This window comes from Triturus cristatus, chromosome 7 (assembly GCF_964204655.1).
Source record: "Triturus cristatus chromosome 7, aTriCri1.1, whole genome shotgun sequence".
Lineage (NCBI taxonomy): Eukaryota > Metazoa > Chordata > Amphibia > Caudata > Salamandridae > Triturus > Triturus cristatus.
In genome coordinates, this window is record NC_140590.1 from 1,442,639,391 (window position 1) to 1,442,660,528 (window position 21,138).

General features: G+C 42.3%; 1 protein-coding gene across 1 annotated transcript in view; it reads left to right on the plus strand.

Moving 5' to 3' along the window:
- Window positions 1-21,138, plus strand: part of DLGAP4 (DLG associated protein 4) — a 1,545,411-nt gene that overhangs the window by 393,142 nt on the left and 1,131,131 nt on the right. The window lies entirely within an intron of this gene.

The window sequence follows — 21,138 nt, forward strand, 5'->3', positions numbered from 1 at the left end:
AGGGTGGCAGGGTGCACCGAAAGGGACTTTCAAAGGGCAAAAATGGAAAAAATATGTTTTGGTTTCGATTCGGTTTAGTGGGACTCACTTGGCAGCCAGGGCGGCCTCGGTGTGGTCCTGTCAGACTCCAGTGGGACCGATTTGGGGTTTATTTTAAAATGAAAGAATACGAAGTGCAGGTTCATGAGCGGTTGGCCGCTGCCAGGCCCTATGGCCAACCCCAAACCATGCACGGCTGAAGGATGTACCCAGCGGGGCTTGGCCACCAATGGGGGTCACTGCAATCAACTGTGCACAGTGAGGTACTGCCCACCTGCTGAGGTTGGGTATGCTAATGAGATGTTACCATATCTTTAAAAAAACTAGTAATCTACTGAAAAAAACGAGGCTTCCATTGATTTGAAAATGCAGTTATAGTCTTGTGTTGCCACGTATTACCCCATTTTTAATGTTCTAACTCCACTTAACTCTATATAAAAAAATTGGTTTAATATGCCCTCTTTCTCTACATGAAAAATGTTTTACGTGTTCCAGCGTATTTTTTTTTTGTTTGCATGCGTGCATGTTTGAATGCGTGTGTGCAACTGTGAAAAGATCCAAGGAACCAGTATATTGGATTGTTAAGAATGTAGATAACTCAATAAACAGCAATATCAGATAAAAAATCATAGCAGGCCTTACAAAGAGCAGTTTATCTCCAATGCTTTTACTCTTCCTTATCTGTTGTGTTTATCTGTGTCCCACTTTCATGGTGTCTACTGCCAGATGACACCAGGCAATTTATGTGCTGCATGACATCCGTAAAGGGATTGAATTCACTGTCTAATTCAAATTATGTGACACTGGTAAAAAATAAAAATACTGCAGAGGCCATGCTCAGGACGAGAAACCATGCTACAGTTAAGTGTTATGAGTATAAAGCCTCAAAAAGCTACCCCCTGATATGATGTTTCATGCCCTTGGCACCTGCAAACTGGGTAGAACATGTATGGCATGGAATAACCGAATCCATTATCCAATGTGAACACTACTCCAGACCTGAAGCATCGGGTTTATTGGAAAACACAGAATTGTGTGGGGTGACATCTACTGAGGCGGTACCACTTGGCACGACTCAGAATGAAGGGCAATATGTACAGCTTACGGGAACAGCTCAAAGCCCTTTTTAGGTCGCCACATGTTCTCAGTTTTTAATGGTGCAGTAAGGTCAAGAAATGATAGTGAGCAAAGCCTCATGTAGGAAACTATATTCTAACGCCATTGATGTCTTGGAAGAAAGTAATTTGCTGAAAATCTGAAAAATATGGCTGTATGGTGAAAGGTTTGTAGACGAGTAAATTCCTCCTCCTTTGCTCCTGATTTCATCATGTCTGGCAGGTCTGTAAGTTGTTCCTTTCAAGGAGACTTGTGCCTGTGCTCTGAGATTTGATTTAAATGATTTTTCTAGCTTCTTTCCCTACTGTGATTGGTCTCTGTGGGAGACTAGGAGTGCACCATCTTGTTGACATGGGCAAGAATGATGATTCTAACTGAATAAAGAATCGAGATTTCATCAAAGACAATGAGCCTAGCTTTATGCATATAACTTTTATTCACTTCTTCTGCATAGCAAAGTATTAAAAGCTTCCGAATAGACTTAAAACATCACAATGAAAAATAGAACGATCACTCCCATTTATACTCCATTACCTTCATTTTCTTCTTCTTTTGTTTGTTCTTCCTCTTGACCACTACTGTATTAATCTTCATCCTAGAAATTAATCCTTTTTTTAATTATCTGTGAAAAAAACTGAAATATAAAACCAATTCATATACTCTTAACATAAATAAAAAGAAAAACAAATCGAACTAAAAATCTATAAGTATAGCCTCTACATAAACATATCATTCCTCAACCCCTAACCCCTCCTCAAGGAAGGGTGGGTGGGATAATGCTAGCCTACTTGTCTTCAAAAAATTCTTGATTCTTTATTCATTTAACCTATAAGAATTGTCATTTTATGTCAAGACTGGAGGCTAGCATGATGCATGTTCAAAGTCTTTCAAAACTTATTTTGAAATGTGATCTACAGCTTTAAAATAAACGTTCTAAATGTCTCCGCAGATGACCAATCAGCTGCCATCAAAATGTACCCCAATCGACCACCTATCATGCAAACCTTACTTGCCATAGCACCCCTGCCTGAATAAGCCTAAAGTTTTGACACATCCCCACCTGCCTCCTTCATAGCAGCTTTCATCCATTTAGCAATTGCAGCATGTGTTACCACTTTAAAAGGCTTCACATAAGAAATTAACAGTTGATCAACCCCTGCAACTCTCTTTTCCAGAACCCTGGTTTCATACTCCTTCTAAAACCATACCACACATACATTTGGTGAAGTATCAAACCTTGGATAATAAATAGACCCAGACATACTCTTAGTCCATTTACAAATCTCAAAAACCACACCATCTGGTTGAAAAAATCTATGTGACACCTCCAAAGCTTGTACATCCAAAACTCTACAGAAATAAATAAGACAAAGCACAGTAGCCAACTTCCAAGTCAACTGTCTCGCCTCCAAATATCTATTGGTTGGCCAACCCTCAAATAACCATAAAACCAAATCTACATTCCAAAAAATCGGATACTTTGCATTAGGTGGACTCCTCAATCAATTCCCTTTCATCACCCTGCACACCAAAGGTCTTTTACCAACAGATAAAACCCTGCTAAAGCTAATGACCAGCTGCCATCACTGACACGTAGCAACTTACCGTCCTATAAGACATCCCTTTAACAAATAAACTTGCCAGGAAGTTTGCTACCTCTACCTCATCTGCCTCCCCGGGAACCAAATCTTTTTCCACGCACCAACGTAACCATACCTTCCATGCTCCTCTATACCTTCTCTTTGTTCCTGGTGCCCATGACTTACCAAGCAAGCTTGAAGCTGTACCCGAAAGTTGTGAGAATCTTTTAGAACACCTGATATCCTTCAAAGTAAAAGGTTGAGAAAACCTGACTCCTCAAAGGATGTTCCTTGCCTTCTGCGACTAACAAAAGACATTTGCAACACAGTATCAAATATGGCTCCTCCACTGCCATCTATATTGTTGCCAGAAACCACGTCTGAGTTTTCCAAAAGGTGTAACTAGTACCAACCGACATCTCAGTCTCCCCACCTAAACCAACACTGTATGAATCATTGAAAATGGAGGAAAGCGTAACCCCTTATTCCTTACGTAAACGTATCCACTGCTAATGCTCCCCGATCCGGCCTCCAATTGACATAATCTGGCAACTGAAAAGTTATTCTGGAAGCAAAGAGATCCACCTCTAAAGGCCCCATTATCCTTACAGAGTCCTGAAACACATCCTCTCGCAACTTCCCCAATTGCTGAAATATGTCACATTGCGTGAATTCCAATCTACTATCACATTCTGAACCCCTGTCAAATATTTCGCCTTCAAAACAATCTTGAGATCCCAACAGAATTCCCACATTTCTCTTGCCAAATGCAATAATCTCTTGGACCTGCTTTCTCCCAACTTATGTATGTATGTCAGCACTGTCAGACTGTACATTTTCAATAACACAGATCCCCCTTTCAACTCTGTCCTGAAACTTTGCAAGGCAATCAAACCTGCTTGCATCTCCCAACAGTTTATATGATTATCCTTCTCCAGTGGAGTCCAAACTTTCCCGGTCTCCTGATCCAAACAAGTAGCTCCCCAACCTGAGTTGCTTGCATCATTCTCCAACACAAAGTCTGGTTTTGTCCCAAACATTGCTTGAGCATTCCAGACTTCCAAATTCTCTTTCTACCAAGTCAACTCCACGCTTGCATCCACAGATAGAGATACCATGTCTTCATACCGCAAAATTCTTGTCAGACCTTAATTCTTTAAATGCTGTAGCACCCTGTAATGCAATGGTCCCAGGAAGACTGCTTTGATTGATGAAGACAATAGACCAATTACTTCCTTCTTGAAATGCTTACAAATTACAAACTGGTTTAAAGCCCTTAAATTTATCATGGGTCTCCATCCTTTCTCCTTTGTTTCCAATAAAAACAAAATACTTACGAGGACCTTATCTTGCTCTCTTACTTTCACAATCACATTTTCTTGCAACATCTGTAACACTACCTTTTGCACTATCAATTGCAAATCTTTCAGAAAAAACAATTTGTTTGGTCCCTTCAACTGTACTGGCTCTGTGTTGAAGTCTATTTCATAGCCTTCTATTGTCTGTAACACCCAAGTGTCTTGTGTGAGCATTCTCAAATTATCCCTGAAAATCCTTAATCTTCCTCCTAAACCTGTTGGGATAGAACCAGAAGAAATATACATACCCACCTTAATGTTGTTCTAGACAGGGGTTCTGTCCTCTGCTACTGCAGCCTCGACCTCTCCCTCTCACTCTCTGGCGATACAACTGTGGTCCTCCTTGATTTCCTCTGTAACATCCAGAACCTTGGTTTTGGTACTGGGCTCTATAACCTGCCCGGCCGGTAGGGAGCCTTCTTCTACCATCCCTACCATAAAAACTATTATCAGAAAAAACTATACGCATAGAGTATTGAGTTTTCAAGACTTGTGAAGGTATGAACATATTTGATCAGGGACATCATCAACCCATCCCCAAACAACAGACCTCACTCATCCTCGCTGACCTCCTTCCTAGCTAGATCACGTAACTTTGGGTTAATATGCAATAACACTGTTTTCTGCATCTCCGTTAAAAGACTTGCATTTGATCACCCGAAAAACAGATGGCACATTGGCACCACCCACGGAATATGGTCAGATCTAGACTTAAACCCTTCAAGAATTCATCTCCCACTCCATCAAAAATATTGGCCAAAGGACCAAGAACGTCAAGCACTCTGTCTTGACACTGTTTAGGGACTTTAATATCCCCTTCCTTGGATCCTTGCCCATCTTAAACAAATATGTAATGAACTCTGGATCCAGAGTCAGTGTCATAGTCCCCTTATTATCTATAATAGGCCTGGAACAATCTACCTCATTATATTCTTTTCCTCTTTCTCCTAGGACTTCCACAGACTGGTCTTCACATAATCAGATATGTGGTACAACTGCCACCAATCCTTCCCCCTTGGATGTCTAATATCCTTTGGGTTAAACAACTTCTCCCCAAAAGGATCAGCAACCGAATCTTTCACCTTTTTACTATCTCCTACCTCACGCTCCTCATCCTACTCATCTTTATATTCCAAGTCCAAACTATACTCATCCAAAGCCTTATCACATCTGTTCCTTGACACTCCCAAAACCCCCTTGGGATATTGACCTTTCTCAGTTTTAAACTGAATTCTCGACGTACTGATTTGGACACCTCTCTTTATTGAGCAGCTCTGGACTCCTCTCACCTGGTGAATCTTCCAAGTGTCTCGTCTTTCTGAGGCACTTACCACCCTGACCCTTATTCTATTCCTCTTCCTCGGTCACTGAACAACATTCCTCTTCCTCATTATTCCTCTTTCCGTCTAAAGCCTTTCTAATACACTCTTGGACAATATCCTGAATTTCCTCATCATTTCTGCGTGCTTATTTAGCTTCTCCTTATTTAGCCCTGACATCTTTAAAAAAAATGATGTTGTATTCATTTTACTAAAATCCTACTTCCAACAAAATACTGCTCAAAATGACCTTATTCACACTCCCATAAACACTTAAACCGCTTCTGGCAACAAAACAAACTAACAGCACTCTTTGCCATTTATATGGCCTCAGAGACTTAGGGGTTTATTTACAAGCCCCACTCGCCACCGGTGCATGACGTTTAATATGGGAAAAAGTGACATACCTGTGGTGCAAGGGTCTTGTAAATAAGCCCCTTAATTCTTTTAAAAACAAGTTGTTCCTGTAAAAACAAGGCCAACTGCCTTTGTAAATAAGGTCTTTTGCTGATGATGCTGACCCTTTGTAAACAACAAGGAATGGAACGTCAAACGCTACATTTCGACGTCTTTCCCCTTCCACATGGGCGGCTTGCAAGCATCAAATGCCTAGCATAGCACGCATGTGGTGTGAAACCAACGCACTCCCTGTGGACCTGCACGGAGCATACCACTCCATTCCTCTTGCTCCAACAGCACGTCTTGCGCCACCACCAGTGGTTCGCATGAGCACGGGCTCAGGTACGCCAAAAAAGGGTCCTTAGTTTTTTCCAAACTCTTAAATATGATTGTTTTTCAAAAAAACATGCTGAATACAGCTTCTCTTAAAAAAAGGCTTAGTACAAATAGTTAAGCACTTGTTAAACCACCGCACTCCCTGTGCACCTGCACAGATCTTACCTCTCCGCTCCTCTCGCTCCAACAGTGTGTCTCATGCCACCACCCGCGGTCCACTTGAGCACAGCCTCAAGTAAGTTAAAAAAGGGTCATTCGTTATTTCCACACTCTTAAATATAATGGATTTTCAAAATAACACACTGAATACAGCTTGTCTTAAAAAAGACTTAGTACAAATAGTTAAACACTTGTTAAACAGACATTATTCATAATTCCAACCACCCCATCCTATAAATTGGGTTAAACACTCAGAAATCCTTAAGCACTTATCATAAACTCTAAATGAAACACAATCCACACAAATAGGTCATTTATCCAACAAAACATTGAAACATTCTGAACAATACTTATCTGCTCAGAAGCAGCAAATACAAGAGGAAGAACATGAAGGTCATGGAGTGTACATGGGACTGAATGTTCTATTTTTCATTATGATGTTTTAAGGTCTATTTGGAAGCTTGTAATGTGTTGCTGCTCAGAAGTGAATAAAAGTTATATGCATATGCTAGCCTCCTGTCTTGACATAAAATCTACTGATGCCCAGAAAATGGCCCAGCGGGTGGTTTGTGGCACTTGATCTTGGTTAGTGTATAAATGGTCTCTTGATGCCCCCCATTCACCCAAAGTGCAAAATGAACGTATTTCTCATAAATATGTGAACATGGGTAGGTTTGATACACTTTTTTTTAGAGAGATGTGTGCTCTTTCTCTCTGCCTTTTGTCCACATTCCATGCTGCCGCACATTCCCGGGCAGTGTACCTTGGGGTGTTGTGCACATGGCCGGAAATGTGAAGGTGAAACATTGAGGAGCACTTTGTGCAGGTAGTTTCATCTGCACACAGAATCTACCTGCCAAGACATAGCTACCAATCTCCTAAAAATCAGCCAATCCAGCACTTGCAGAGAAGACAGATCAGGTGTTTGAAACCCTCTGTCCTCCTGTCAGGGCAGCGTATCTCCAGTGCAGCCCAGTGTGCCCCTAGGATAGAGTTTTTTTAGGTCTCGCCTGACCCAGCGCATGCGTTGGTCTGGCGAGACTTATTGAGAGGGCTCCAAAAAGTGCTACCAGGCCAGCCTAGAGCTACAGTGCATGTGCGCGGGCGCGCGCGCCGCGCTTCACAGCGATTACTGTCACTTTTGCGGCCGCACAGTCGCTTTGATGTTTGATCATGATCGCAATCACTTTCAATAGGTCTCGCTTTTGGGACCTTATAAGTATTTAGTTATGCAACTGTTGCATGGCTAAACACTTATAAGGTCCCAAAGGTGAGACCTATTGGCTATGCCAATGCTTGTTGTATTTGAGGGCACTGTCCTGGTCTGTACTGGTTGAACCCAAAGAGTGTGCATCGCGGTGCAGACAGGGACATGGCTCATAAGAAGTAATATAGCCCGTAAAGTGAAAATATCAGCCCAAGAATAAGGGATAGGCCTTCCATTAGCATGAAGTCTGAGTGACTCCCATGGTCTTGTCACAATTAAACTGGAAACCCAGCAGAGAAAGAAGCACTTGAATTTGGTTGATTATCATTAAAAAGTGGAGCTCAGTATCTAAGTGACTGCTTGGTCCGAAACCAAATGCCATAACTATAGGATATAGGTGTGGGCGTAAGACTGTCATATCAGTTCCCTTTTGACTTCCTGCAGATTTTGTGCATGATCCCAGATAATTAACTGGACCAGAGGTTGGACTTCACATTGCTGCTCTCATTTGGAGCCTGAGACAGGCTCTAGGAGTGTTGCTGTAAAAACGTCAAAAATAGAAACTGCTACAAAGGTGGAGTTTCAGGCTCACTACATTTCATAAACCATGAGGCCCAGTCGCCTAAAACCAGCTGTGCATGTGTCACTGCCCTGGTGGACCACAGCCAGGCCAGGGCATCATGAACCCCTTGCTTTAGCAGCTACATCGTGGGTGGAATTCTCTGTGGGCCTCTTCTGTCTACAGCTCAGCAGAGAAGGATCATAATTAACGTGAAAAAGTAGATGGGTGAGTGGCTGGATGGATGGGTAAAACATTGGATGGATGGGTGAGTGAAGGGGTGAATAGAGAGATAACTGGATAAATGAGTTAAACGATGGATGGGTGAAAGAATGGATAGATGGTGGGTGGGTGGATGGGTGAAAGGGTGGATGGATGAGTGAATGGATGGATGATTCAGTGAAAGGATGGATGAATACATGCAAGGACAAATGGATGGAGGGATGGATGAATGAAAGGATGGATGGATGAGTGAAAGGCCCGGATGGATGGCTGAGTGACAGCTTAAGTAGATGGATGGGTGAATGGTTAAGTGAAAGGATGGGTGGATGTAGTGCAAGGGTGAATGGATGGATGGATGAGTGACAGGATAGATGGCTGAGTGAACGGATGGGTGGGTGGCTGAATGAAAGGGTAGATGGGTGGAAGGGAAGATGGATGAATCTATGGATGGGTGGATGGTTGAGTGAAAGGGTGTATGAGTGAAAGAGAGGATGGATGGATGAAGTGAAAGGTTGTATGGATGGATGAGCAGGTGGATGTGTGGATGAAAGGGTGGAAGGATAAATAGGTTTGATGGATAGCTTTAGAGATACATAGATAGATTTGGATAGAGGCTCATGAACCCCTCCCCCCACTTTAGCAGAGTAGGAGTGGATTTCCTGATGGGCTTCTTCTGTCTGCATCTTGGCAGGCAAAGTTCATAATTATTGTATTTGTGTGGGTGAGTGAGTGACAGGATTAATGGATGTGTGAGGGAAAGGGTGGATTGGTGGGTGAGTGGAAGGGAGATGAATAGATGGCTGGATGGATGAGTGAAAGATTGGGTGGTTGATTGAAAGGGATGGTGGGTGGACAGATTGATGGATTCATGGGGGAATGGGTGAATGGATGGGTGAAAGGGTGGATGGAGGGATGAGTGAGTGGTTGGATAGATGAGTGAAAGGCTAAATAGATGGTTGGATGCATGGATGATGGAAGAGTGGATGGATGAGTGAAAGGTTGGATGGATGAGTGAATGGGAGGATGGATGATTTAGATGGGTGGGTGGATGGGTGGGTAGCTGGAGTGAAATGGTGGGTGAATGGATGAATGAAAGGACTGCTGAATGAGTGAAATGATGGATGATTGAAAGGATGGATGGATAGGTTTGGAAATGAATGGATAGGATTAGTTATGGATGGATGTGCTGACAGAATGGTGAAAGACATAATGATGAATGAATGAAAGAATGAATGGATGACAGAATGTATAGTTGATATGGTGACTATCAGTGGTTGGATGGAAGGATGAAATGATGAATGGATGAATGCTTAGATGGAAGAGATAATTGAGCTTTTCTGGGGAGGGTCGCAATGACTTGTTTTACTTGCTTGGCGCCATAAGAGTTTTGGTTCAGAGTAGGGTATATTTTAATTTTCGGGCTACTCCCTTTACCACGGCTCCTCTTGACTGGAGACTAGTGGAGGGCTACAGCTCCAACCCATTACTTCTTCAGGAAGTCCCATACATGGGACATCCTGCAGCATTAGATTGTCAGAGGGAGGTGAGCTGCGAGTTCGTATTATGCCATGGAGAAAATTGGAGTGAAATTGGGAAACATCTTCTCTCCACCTAATAACACATGAGTCATAAACTCTTTGGCCACATCTGGAACCTATGCAACCTTTACAATGCTGTGATAGATACTGCTGCAGAATTCATTTTCGCACCCGGTCTCCTTCTACCTCTGCTCTTTCCCTCCTCCTTCCCACTTTTAGCATTTCCTGATCGCTCTCTCTCTCTCTCTCTCTCTCTCTCTCTGGCTGCAACTCTTTACCTTTACTGCCTGCGATCGATCTCACTCTTTCCTTCATCCCTTCCCTTCTTAATGTGAAATAATTGTTTACATTCCCCAATTGCATGCGATTCATTCTTCTGTAATTTATTTTCTGTTTTCGCTTTTCCAGTGACATTCTTGTTCTATTCTAAAAAATTAATTACCCTCTTGGGACAGTTTCATGGTTACGTTAATTGTTAATTGAAAAATTGCCTTCTGGGAAAGACATTAGGATTGTGCTATTTTTTTGTAAGTAGCTTTTTATCACATTGCAGAGTGTGGGAGCTTCGATGTTTGGCTGCGTTGACCTTGTAAACCAGCAGTGACATTAGGCTCCTGTTATCATCAACTTTGGATGGTTTATATTGTATTCATGTATATATATATGTCTGGGTATGTATTTATTTATCACAAAACAAAGGGATCCTTGCCGTGAGGCAGTGTCCTGGTGAGGAGGTAACCTTGATATTTGTGTGATTATAGGTACCCCTTCCCTCCCGTGTTAGAAGGCTCATTAGGCATTATCGGGGCAATATAAAAAATCTATCCTGCAAATATACCTACTGGGGTATAGTATACTGTGCATGATCATTTATGCACCACTTGATATAGATCTTATGTAAATACACATTTTTTTTATTTTTTATTTGAGTGTAGAAGGAATCTCTTCTAGGTCCTGATGAGAAGCCAGGGGAGGGCTTCGAAACATGTTGACACAGGAGAGACTGCTTATACATACATTCTGGTGGATTTGCTATCTACGATCTGCACATCATAGTGTCTCCACTATGTAGTTAACTACATACATTTAAGATGATTACTTTGATATTGTCTCCAATTTTAGGGTGCAACCTTAGTGTTCAAACACTCATCCACCTAGAGTGTTAACTCCTGGAAACACAAACTGTGTCCCAGTTAAATGCTAATGACAAAAACACAGGGGCACACCATACAAGAGTAACTGCAATCCTCATATGTTTTAAATCTATTTCCAACAACCATATATTCTAAAAAACAATTCCACGACAGTCAATATCCACGTAGCTGTAGATTATTCACAAATTATTTTTATTTTTATTTCTTTATGGACTGCAGCAGCCGACACGCGTTTCGCCCCACCTAGGGCTTCCTCAAGGCACGCTTATGACGTAGATCACGTACTGTCTGGTGATTAATCCAAAATACTGTTTTCTCTCATAGGGGTTTTTCATAAGTCCAATGCGCTTCCAAGTGTATTCCGATTCTTATTGTCATGTTCTTTTACGATTTGCTTTAGTTGCTCATTAGTATCCAGTACCCAATGTTTTAGCATCCTCTTGGAGCCATAACAAGTTCCATCAAGTAAGTTGTTCGAATTTCACAGCATTTCACCTTCCCAATTCGGAATTGGAAAGGTGAAATGCCGTGAAATGAGCAACTAAAGCAAATCATAAAAGAACATGACAATAAGAATCGGAATACACTTGGAAGCGCATTAGACTTATGAAAAACCCCTATGAGAGAAAACAGTAATTTGGATTAATCACCAGACAGTACGTGATCTACGTCATAAGCGTACCTTGAGGAAACCCTAGGTGGGGCGAAACGCGCGTCGGCTGCTGCAGTCCATAAAGAAATAAAAATAAAAATAATTTGTGAATAATCTACAGCTACAGGAGAGACTGCTCTTTGAGGCATAGTATCTCCATTTCATCCCCATTTTTAATGATACCAGCTCAAAGGAACATTAAAAAATATTTTTTCCGCCGAGCCAGGTATCTTTTAACTCTTCACCAATCCACTCACTTCTGACCCTTCCACTCACACTCCTACACTACACATAGTTTTGTTTCCAAAATCTCTCGGGTAGTTGTAGGTCGTAGCACGCCCCGTCCCGCAGCGGGACGAGAAGACCCCTATGATGAAGCATGCCACCTAGGGTCCTTTTGGTGGGTGAGGGGTATTTACACAAAGCTGTGTGCTTACCACTAATACAGGAGACACACGTAATCTGGAGGATCACTTTTTCATTTTCCCTTGAGGGTGGATCCATTTGTTTTGTGACATATCGACTCGAGGAGGACGTATCCACCTCTTGTGCTCTTTGAGCATTACCTCTTCCCTCCCTCTTTTGTTTATTTCATATGTATTTATTTATCCATTTATTCACTTATTGTCTGCATTTATTACTAACTATTGCTGCATAAGGTGAGAAGACACAAGTTATATTCTTGTTATATTGTATCCCAATGCAAAACTATAGAACTTTGTGCACCTGATGAAGACTCACCCTGTGAGGTCAATCACCTCTGGAAGCTTTTACCTTAAAGCTTGAACTAGTGACACACTGAGTGCACAAGGCTCCAAGGTTCTCTTTACTTGCACAAACTGTTTCATACTACCCGTCGATAAAATCCAAGCCTCCCCGGGTGAGTGAAAGAGAACCAACCATACCTACTCACCCACTTTAGAATAGACTCAAAGGCACCTCGTGGATCACTAACACTTATGTAAACCCAACTTCCATACCTGCCTTAGATTTTTGGGACTGAAAACACTCAGAGGTGGGTGAAGCTAAGTCTTCTCGTGCATGTGTGGTGGAGGAATGCCTGGCTGAATGACTGACCAGCTCAAGCTAGAAGCTTTTGGAGATTGGTATACATCTATAGAGAATGTGTCCTTAGGTCATTGCTTGGTTCACAAGTGAACCTCTTACTTACCAATTCCCACCAACTCTTCCGGCGTTGCAGATAAATATCATGGTTAAAAGACTGTGCCCATTGGCATCAGCAAGAGGAAGCATGCCACCGCGTGACACTCATCATCCATATCTAAGACCAAGCTGATAGCACTTGAAATTCCAGAGCAGCCAGCTTGCTAAATCCTTGATTTGGACGGCTGCCCCATTAGTTTCTCATAGGCCAGAGGAAAGTCCTGTGCAACATTAAACAACCACATTGCTATCAGTTGACCAAGTTGTAAGGAAGTCAGTGCTTAATTTGAGCTGTGGCTTCCAGTGCTCAGCACTGTCATTCAAGTTTCAGCACTGGCACTTATGACAGTCTGCACATGGTGGCACTGTCAGGCGAATTTAGAGATAAGGACAACAGCCGTTTATGAATTCAATACACAATAATAAATTACTAATACCGCCCACCCAGGCCTTATGTGTAGATTTAGTGGGGCCTGGAATTGTCACACTTTTAGAGTGGGATGAATAGTAGTGTGTTGGTGCGGTCACTGGCAGAGGCAAGGGTGGTGCAAGCTACAGTGGCCTCCTAACAAGGGCCCTGGCACAAATTAAGCACTGAAGGAGGTGGATTATTATTTGGGGGTGGTGACTGCGCATCTCAAGAAATAATCACAACCCATGTCAGGGTAAATGCTTACAGTCATTAAATCAACCTGAGCTCAACCTCATGATAGCTGTGTCACAGAGCAAACAGGTATAACCTAGGGCAATGTATAAAATATTTATGCCTTACGAAAATAATTATAAAGTTGAAATGTAAAACAATAGAAATCTCAAAATGAGCTAAAAATTTAATAAACAAAATGACACCAAAAAGACGTAAACTCAGTAAGAGGACCAAGAGCTATGTATTTTGAAAGTTTTTTTTAAATAATAGCACCAAGAAGCAAAAAGTGCCAATGAGAGTCAATGGTTGCTAGGGACTTAGGAGCAATTTGAAACTGACTGGAATTGAGTGTGGTTTGAATGCACCAATCAGGGTCATTCTGGGTAAAGAGTTTACCTTCTAACTTTAGTCCACTCCAGGCGTACACTTTGTGAGCCCTGCAACAACTCAGAGAAGGCACACAGAGACACACAGGGTGCTGGCAAGGTCCAATTGCCACTGGTGAGCTGGCAAGTTGCTGGAAACGGCCTCCTGTAACTTGTTGTGTCCCTGCAGCTTTAACAGGAGGTCAGCCCTTTGACCCTTGGAGTCCACTTTGTTGTCCTGGGTACAAGAGAAAGAAGGTCCAGTCCTCCAAGGCTCTTCTCAGGTCACAAACAGCAAGTTCAGTCCTCAGGTCCAGAAGTGTTCTGAAGTGGGTGCTTGGAGATGTTCAAGTTATGATTTCCATAAGTTAGAAGGTCGGAATGAACCCCTGAACATGTCCTAGCTGATGGGGTAAGAGTTCCCAGGACTAACCCTACCCATTTTGGGCATTGTCAAGATAGTGGAAGTCTTAAGCCACACTAAACGTCGACCCTGATAGCTAGAGGGGTGTGTGGGGAGTATACTATGGTAATCCTAGAGTCCTGAAGATACAAAAAGTATGCTGTTCCTAATATCGAGACAAGGGAAAACTGGTTTTATGTGGTCATGAAGTGTAGGAGGATGAGGATTCCTCCTCTTGGAATATATGGCCCTCACACATCACGTCATGCTTCATCATATGGGCTGCTCCTCGTCAGGTTGGCGCCTCAATACATGACGGGGTCCCTATGAGGGGCTCTTTGGCGGAGATCTTTTATTTCAAATGCCGTTTGGTGTCATGGGGGTGAGGTACCAACCCCTTGAACAGTTAAATTTCGAGAGCAATGTGAGATTCAGAATTTCTTCCGCAAGGTACGCCTCAAGGCTTTCTTTCATGGGAAACCAACACCCAAGACAAATGTTTCAGGTTTGCGCAACCCCTCTACTTTTACTCCTAACAGCGGGTTGGTTCCTAATGAGGTGCTCACTTTCGAGCAAGATGAATTTAGGGACTTAGAATAGAGCACGACGCCTAGACACTTTAACAATATCTCCACAGCAGAATTAACGGCTGTCAATTCCCTTGCGAATGACACGACCATTACTATAAAAAGAGCTGACAAATGCAGAGCAACCGTGATCATGTCCACTAAAGACTATGACACAGAATGCCAAAGACAACTCAGTAACCGCCAATACTATACAACAGTTGCCAGTAGTCCTATGACACGACTGACCAAGACTATTACAACTATGGTCTTCACAGCGGAAAGTCAAGGCTGGCTGAGTAAAAAAGAGGCATTTCCTCATTAAAAAAGACCCCAAAGTACCCTATTTCTACATCTTGCCAAAGATACATAAGGGCACCTCACCTTGCCAGGAAGACCCATAGTCTCGGGTATTGATTCAATACTCGAACCGCTGCCCAAATTCTGCGACCATTTTCTACAGCCATTGGTCAAACAAACCCCTTCCTATCTGAAGGACAAAGCTGATGTTTTACGTCTCATGACAGAGATTCAACACACTAACAACATCAATCTGTGATTACCCTTGATGTGGAAGCCCTCTATACCAACATCCACCAGAGGGCCATCTTGGGTGTGATAGAGGAGATATTTAACAGTACCAACTGGGACTCTTCCACTCCCAGCAGTTTCGTTCTCGAATGCGCTACACTCGCACTCACAGAAAACTTCTTCGAGTTCAAGGGCCAACTCTACCACCAGACCCAAGGTACTTCCATGGGAAGTACCTTCGCCCCGAGTGTAGCATGTTTATACATGGTAGCTTTTGAAGGGAACTTCATCTTCAAAGATTCAAACCCCTACCGCACCAATCTTCTCCTTTGGAAGAGGTTTATTCATGACATTGTTATTTTCTGGTCAGGCGATATGAGTACCTGCAAATAATTCTGTAACTGGATTAAATACCTTAAACCCCTACCTAAGGTTTACAGTTCTATATCTCACACTCAGATCCCTTTCCCTGACCTCACCATCAAATTGACAAAAGGCAACCTCAGCACAACAGTCTACAGAAAACCTACAGACCGCAACAGTCTGTTGTTATTTAGTAGCCATAATCCACATTCATTAAAGGAGAACTTACCCTTTGGTCAATTTTTGAGGCTGCGAAGAAATTGTAGCAGCCTAGAGGATTACAAAACTGAGGCAGACAAGCTGGCTATTAATTTGAGCAGACGTGAATACCCACAACGTAACATTGCGCTCTCCAAAAAAAGAGCTAGGAACAACAACCACCTACACACCTGATTCCAACAAAATCAGGAATGTGATAAAAACACTGGAGCATATTGAAAACAGGGTCCTTGGAATTAGATATTCCTAGATTTGCATTCAAGGGCACAAAGAATCTTAAAGATATGCTAATACAGACGAGACCTAAGGCACAGAAAGAGATGTCACAAGGGCAATTGCGAATATGCTGCCAGTTCAGGGCCACTACCCATGCGGAACTTGCACAGTATGTGCATTCACCGCAGTTACCAAAACCATAACCTTTTCAGACTCTTTCACGTGGGAAATACGTGCACACACTAACTGCAATACATCCAACTGTATCTGTATGATCACCTGCCCATGTGATCTAAGATATATAGGTATGACCACCAGATCTGTGAAAACACACATCACAGAAAATCGTAGTAATATCTGATGTCACAAGCTCAACACAAAAATGTGTACACATTTTTCCCAACTTCAACATTCACCTGACTCACTGCGATGGGTAATACTAGAGTCATACCCCAAGATTAACAAAGGAGCCCTGTTTGCGAAAGAAAAGAGATGGGTCTATCGTTTATCAACCAGCACACAAGGGTTGAATGAAGATATTCCCTGTAGCACATTAAATACTTGACATACTTAGAAACCAATAATGCAAAGGTTTTTCGTCATGCCAGTACAAATAAACTAACCCCAGAGTATGTATTAGCACTACCCCTAACCATAAATGAGGTAATACAGCAGCGCAAACCATAGAGTGATTCACACCACTGATACAAATATGGATTATATCAAGGCCTGAGTTTCTCAAATATGTAGCATACGTGATAATATAACATGCAATGAATCACACTAACCGATTGACTCACACCACTGATACAAATATGGGTTCACGATTATATCACAGCCCAAGTTTTTTTAAATATTTCGCATACATGAGAATATAACACGCAATGAATCACACTAACCGCACCGTACCACTGGTTAAACTCAAAAACCATTCCAAGATAGCGGTCATTTTTGACCAGGATTAAACATCTTCCAAGATAGCCCCCACGTATTTCTGCAAAAGCTGTAACAGTCTAGTGCAGGCTGTGAATCGACCGAAAGGTTCCCGCCAATTCCACTTGAGTCACTCACAGTATTTAAACAAGCCTGCTGGACGTCCCGGCACCTCCTGATCACGGCAGAAGAGGGTAGGTCGGCCGGCCGTTTGCAGACTTTGCAAAACATGAGTACTCTATGGCACAATAAACTGCGCTCTTGTAGGTAATATTGATCAGATACCTTTATTATTTGCCCATCTATTGGGAAGCCTCAGCCGCTGTATAACTAGTCTGCTCAACATCACGCTAGACGCCCACAGCTCTGACAGCCCCGTCGTAAACAATTTGTTTTCAGGTTGTTTATAGACCAGATATGCTATACCTACACCAATACTGGTGCTGTTATTTTAAAGCACAGTAATACTTACTCAACTCATGCCCAGGCTGTTTGTGGTAGCGGCGAAGCCCGTTACTCACTGTATTTTATTGTCAACCCCTAGTAACATCGTTACTAGTTTGAAAGACTTCTGCATTGCTTAACACACCTTAATCACATAGTTTATGTGATATGCTCTATTTTTTGTTTCTTTTAACCCAAAACCCACGCAGGACACAAGGAAATTCCTTGTGAGATACCTGCCGGGTATCAATGAAGTAGATAGAGAAACCCAACTAGTGTGAGTTAATTAATTCCTTCTGCAACTTTGGTTGTGTTCCACCAGATGCACGTGTGTAATCCTCACGATAAAACGTTTGCTCACCCACATGGCACTCACTTTACGTATGTTTTTAGTCATCACCACTGTGTGCTGTGAGTTTGTCACACAGGGAACACAAGAGTTTTGTTTATACTGGTACATCTGATTCTAATAACTGTTTTATGTTACTTTACCAGGTTGGTCATATGCTATCAGGTACTACACATAGCATGTTTTAGGTTGGTTTAAAGGGGTAGATCACACCATACAACCACCCACGTGCAGGTAGATTTTATTTTATTAGTTCCTGATGAATCGCCACCAGATTATTTAACTACCAGGCGAGAAACATGTTGCTCGCACAATAGAGCGCCCTACCTGAGACATAATCTCAGACATGTGCCTAGGTTTCTTTTAATCAGGGTAAGAGACCCATTGATTAAAATAGTCTTCGCTGGTTCTCCCTTACCTGTTTTAAAATGTCTTTCAGGTTATACACCTCCACACTTTCATCTACATTAATTAGGCCCCTCACCCCCACAACACCAAACGGCATTTGGAATAAAAGGTCTCCGCCAAAGAGCCCCCTCATAGGGAGCCCGTCAGGTATTGCAGCACCACCTGTCGGGGAGCAGCCCATTAGATGAAGCATGACACCTTGCCGGGTGTGTGAGGGCCCTATATTCCCAAGAGGAGGAATCTTCATCCTCCTACACCTCATGACCACATAACACCAGTTTTCCCTTGTCTCGATATCAGGAACAGCATACCTTTTGTATCTTCATTATTGTTAGGGCATGTATGCTGGACCTATCTAAAACGGCCCTCAGTTCCTCCTTTGTGATTGGTTAATTCTAGAGTCCTCCCACATCTAACACTAAATTCCTGTTTGTGCACTCACTGTACCCACAATAAACCCAGAGACAGAAGTCTGGTTGAGCAAAGCAGGGGTTTCGAGCAACCAATGATTGGATACACGGATACACAAGAATTGATGGGAACTGGCGCTTGTTTTTGGAGACTAGAACTGATTTTGCATTATCAGACTTTGACCCAGAGCAAGCAAAGAAAAGGCAAAAAAAGGAGAAAGGAAAAGAAAGATAGGAAAACAGAGACAAAGAGAGAGAGCAAAGCTAAAAAAAAATCACTGAAACAGTGAGATAACATAGGAAGTGTTGAGTAGTGGATAAATGCATATGTGGGGGAATCAAGACCAGGCTACATTGGTATTGGGCAACTATAAAATTGACGAATTGTGTCTGAAGACTTCTGAAGACTTCTAAAGACATTTGGGCCCTGGCACTTATTGGATTTTATTATTTTTATTTTTATAAAAGAAACTCTGTATTCAGGCATTGTAAGAGATCATATATAGTGTGATCATCCTGTTTTTGGGAGTAAAGGGGATTTAGGCACAAAGGGGCAGATTAACAAGTCCTGTGCATCACTTTTGCGCCGCCGTTGCGTCACATTTTGTGACGCATCGGTGGCGTACACAATGCATCAGGTTTACAACAAGACGCATCTAGGGATCACCTAGTGCCACCTTGTAAAGCCCTGCGCCACATTAAAGCTGCGTCAGGTATAATGTATGCTGGGTGGGCATTCCCACGCAGGAAAGCCTCGTAGAAGTGACGCAGCAAAATCTACAATATTTCACTGCGCCACTCCTAGGGTGCCACTGCATCAAAACCTTACGCATGCTTGGAGAAGGCGTAAGGAGTGATGCAGTGTATTGAGTATAGACCTCCCCCAAGCATTACTGGAGTTGCGTCATGCTTGCCACACAACTCCAGCAATGTGTGACAGATGTATTGTAAACAGGACGCATCCATGGTGGTGCAAGGGTTTCTTTGCTCAGCACAAGGAAACTGACGCATCTCTGCTCTAACGCAGAGATGCATCAGTTTCATGTAAATAAGCCCCAAAGTTATTTGCCCAAGGCAATACATTTGTGTAACAGGGAGGCTGTTGGTACAACTCAGGTCTCCTGATCCCACAGTCAACCACTCACCTACTTAATTCAAAAAGACATAATTAAGAGACCATCTCCCTAGCTATCTTCTATGTTTGCAGAATGCAGATGCCTGTCATCTCATCTGCGGGTTTAAATACAGCAATATATCTTCCATTCTGACACTGGTTGCCCGAAGTAAAAAGAGGTAAAATCTAATCTCACTGCAGCGTCCAATGGATTTTCTGCTAACCCAGCTGCTGGATCATTCCACATTGGTTGGACACTAGGATTTCATAGAAGGACTTTTCTGTTATAAATGTTTTCTTATATGTAAGTTCAATTGGTTGAATTGAATTGAACCAAGATTGCTACTTGCACAGTGGAAACATTGTGATATAAACAATTGTACCCATAAATTGGCTGGTACCCAGCCTACTTAAAGTGATCTGATGGCCCAATCTAGGAATAGGTCTCCTACTTCTTTTGGAATTAACTCCAAAGTCACTTCACTTCAAGATATCATCCTTCTTCCAGTTAATGTTTGCTTGAGGCCCCTTTCCTGCTCTTCCACAAGTCGAGAACAGATAGTCTTACCTTATCATAGTTGGGGACTACACTCTTGAACTCTCTGCCTCCACACATTTAAAAAACTGACCATCACTGCCACTTCAGAATAAAAACATACAGCTTCTCTGAATACAATGATTTGGAGCAGTAATCCAGACTGAGTGGTTTGATTCTTAGAGAAACAAATTGCATAATATCACATGTTATCATAATCTGTCTTTGACTTATTCACATATAAGGAAGGGACATTCAGTTTGTGTCACTACCCTCAACATGATAGGAAAACTATCTGGGAATGATTGAGAGGCCCCAAGAAATCCAGCTTCATTTGGCCGAACACTGTCAAAATTCGGATTATATGACCCACTGTACCTCTGCAGATCTGTGTTGTTTTACTCGTAGATTCTCAACCACCTATGAGCAGGTAGAGAGACTCCAGGTAAAGTACCAGAGAGATTAAAAACAACCAAAGGAATTAGAACCAAATCACCATTTCTGAGTTTACTGCCTTAATTTTGTAAGCGAATCTCAGGATCCCACATTTACTCCACCCATGGAGCTATAAGTACGCCTGGTATCCGTAAATCCAGGTGCACAGAATTATTAAAGACGATCATGACGATCTTGTAAGGAGGCCCTCTGAATCTAACCCTGTTATTTATCATAGGATTTGCTTATCGTCCTAGAGATGATATGGATGGAAGCCTGTTTAATTGGAAGTGAGAGGTTGTAAGGTTAAGACCTCGCCTATTTGACAATTACAAAAATAAATGTGATATGAATGGTCTTTCATAGGGAAAAGAAATTCGACAGATAATCTTTATTTAG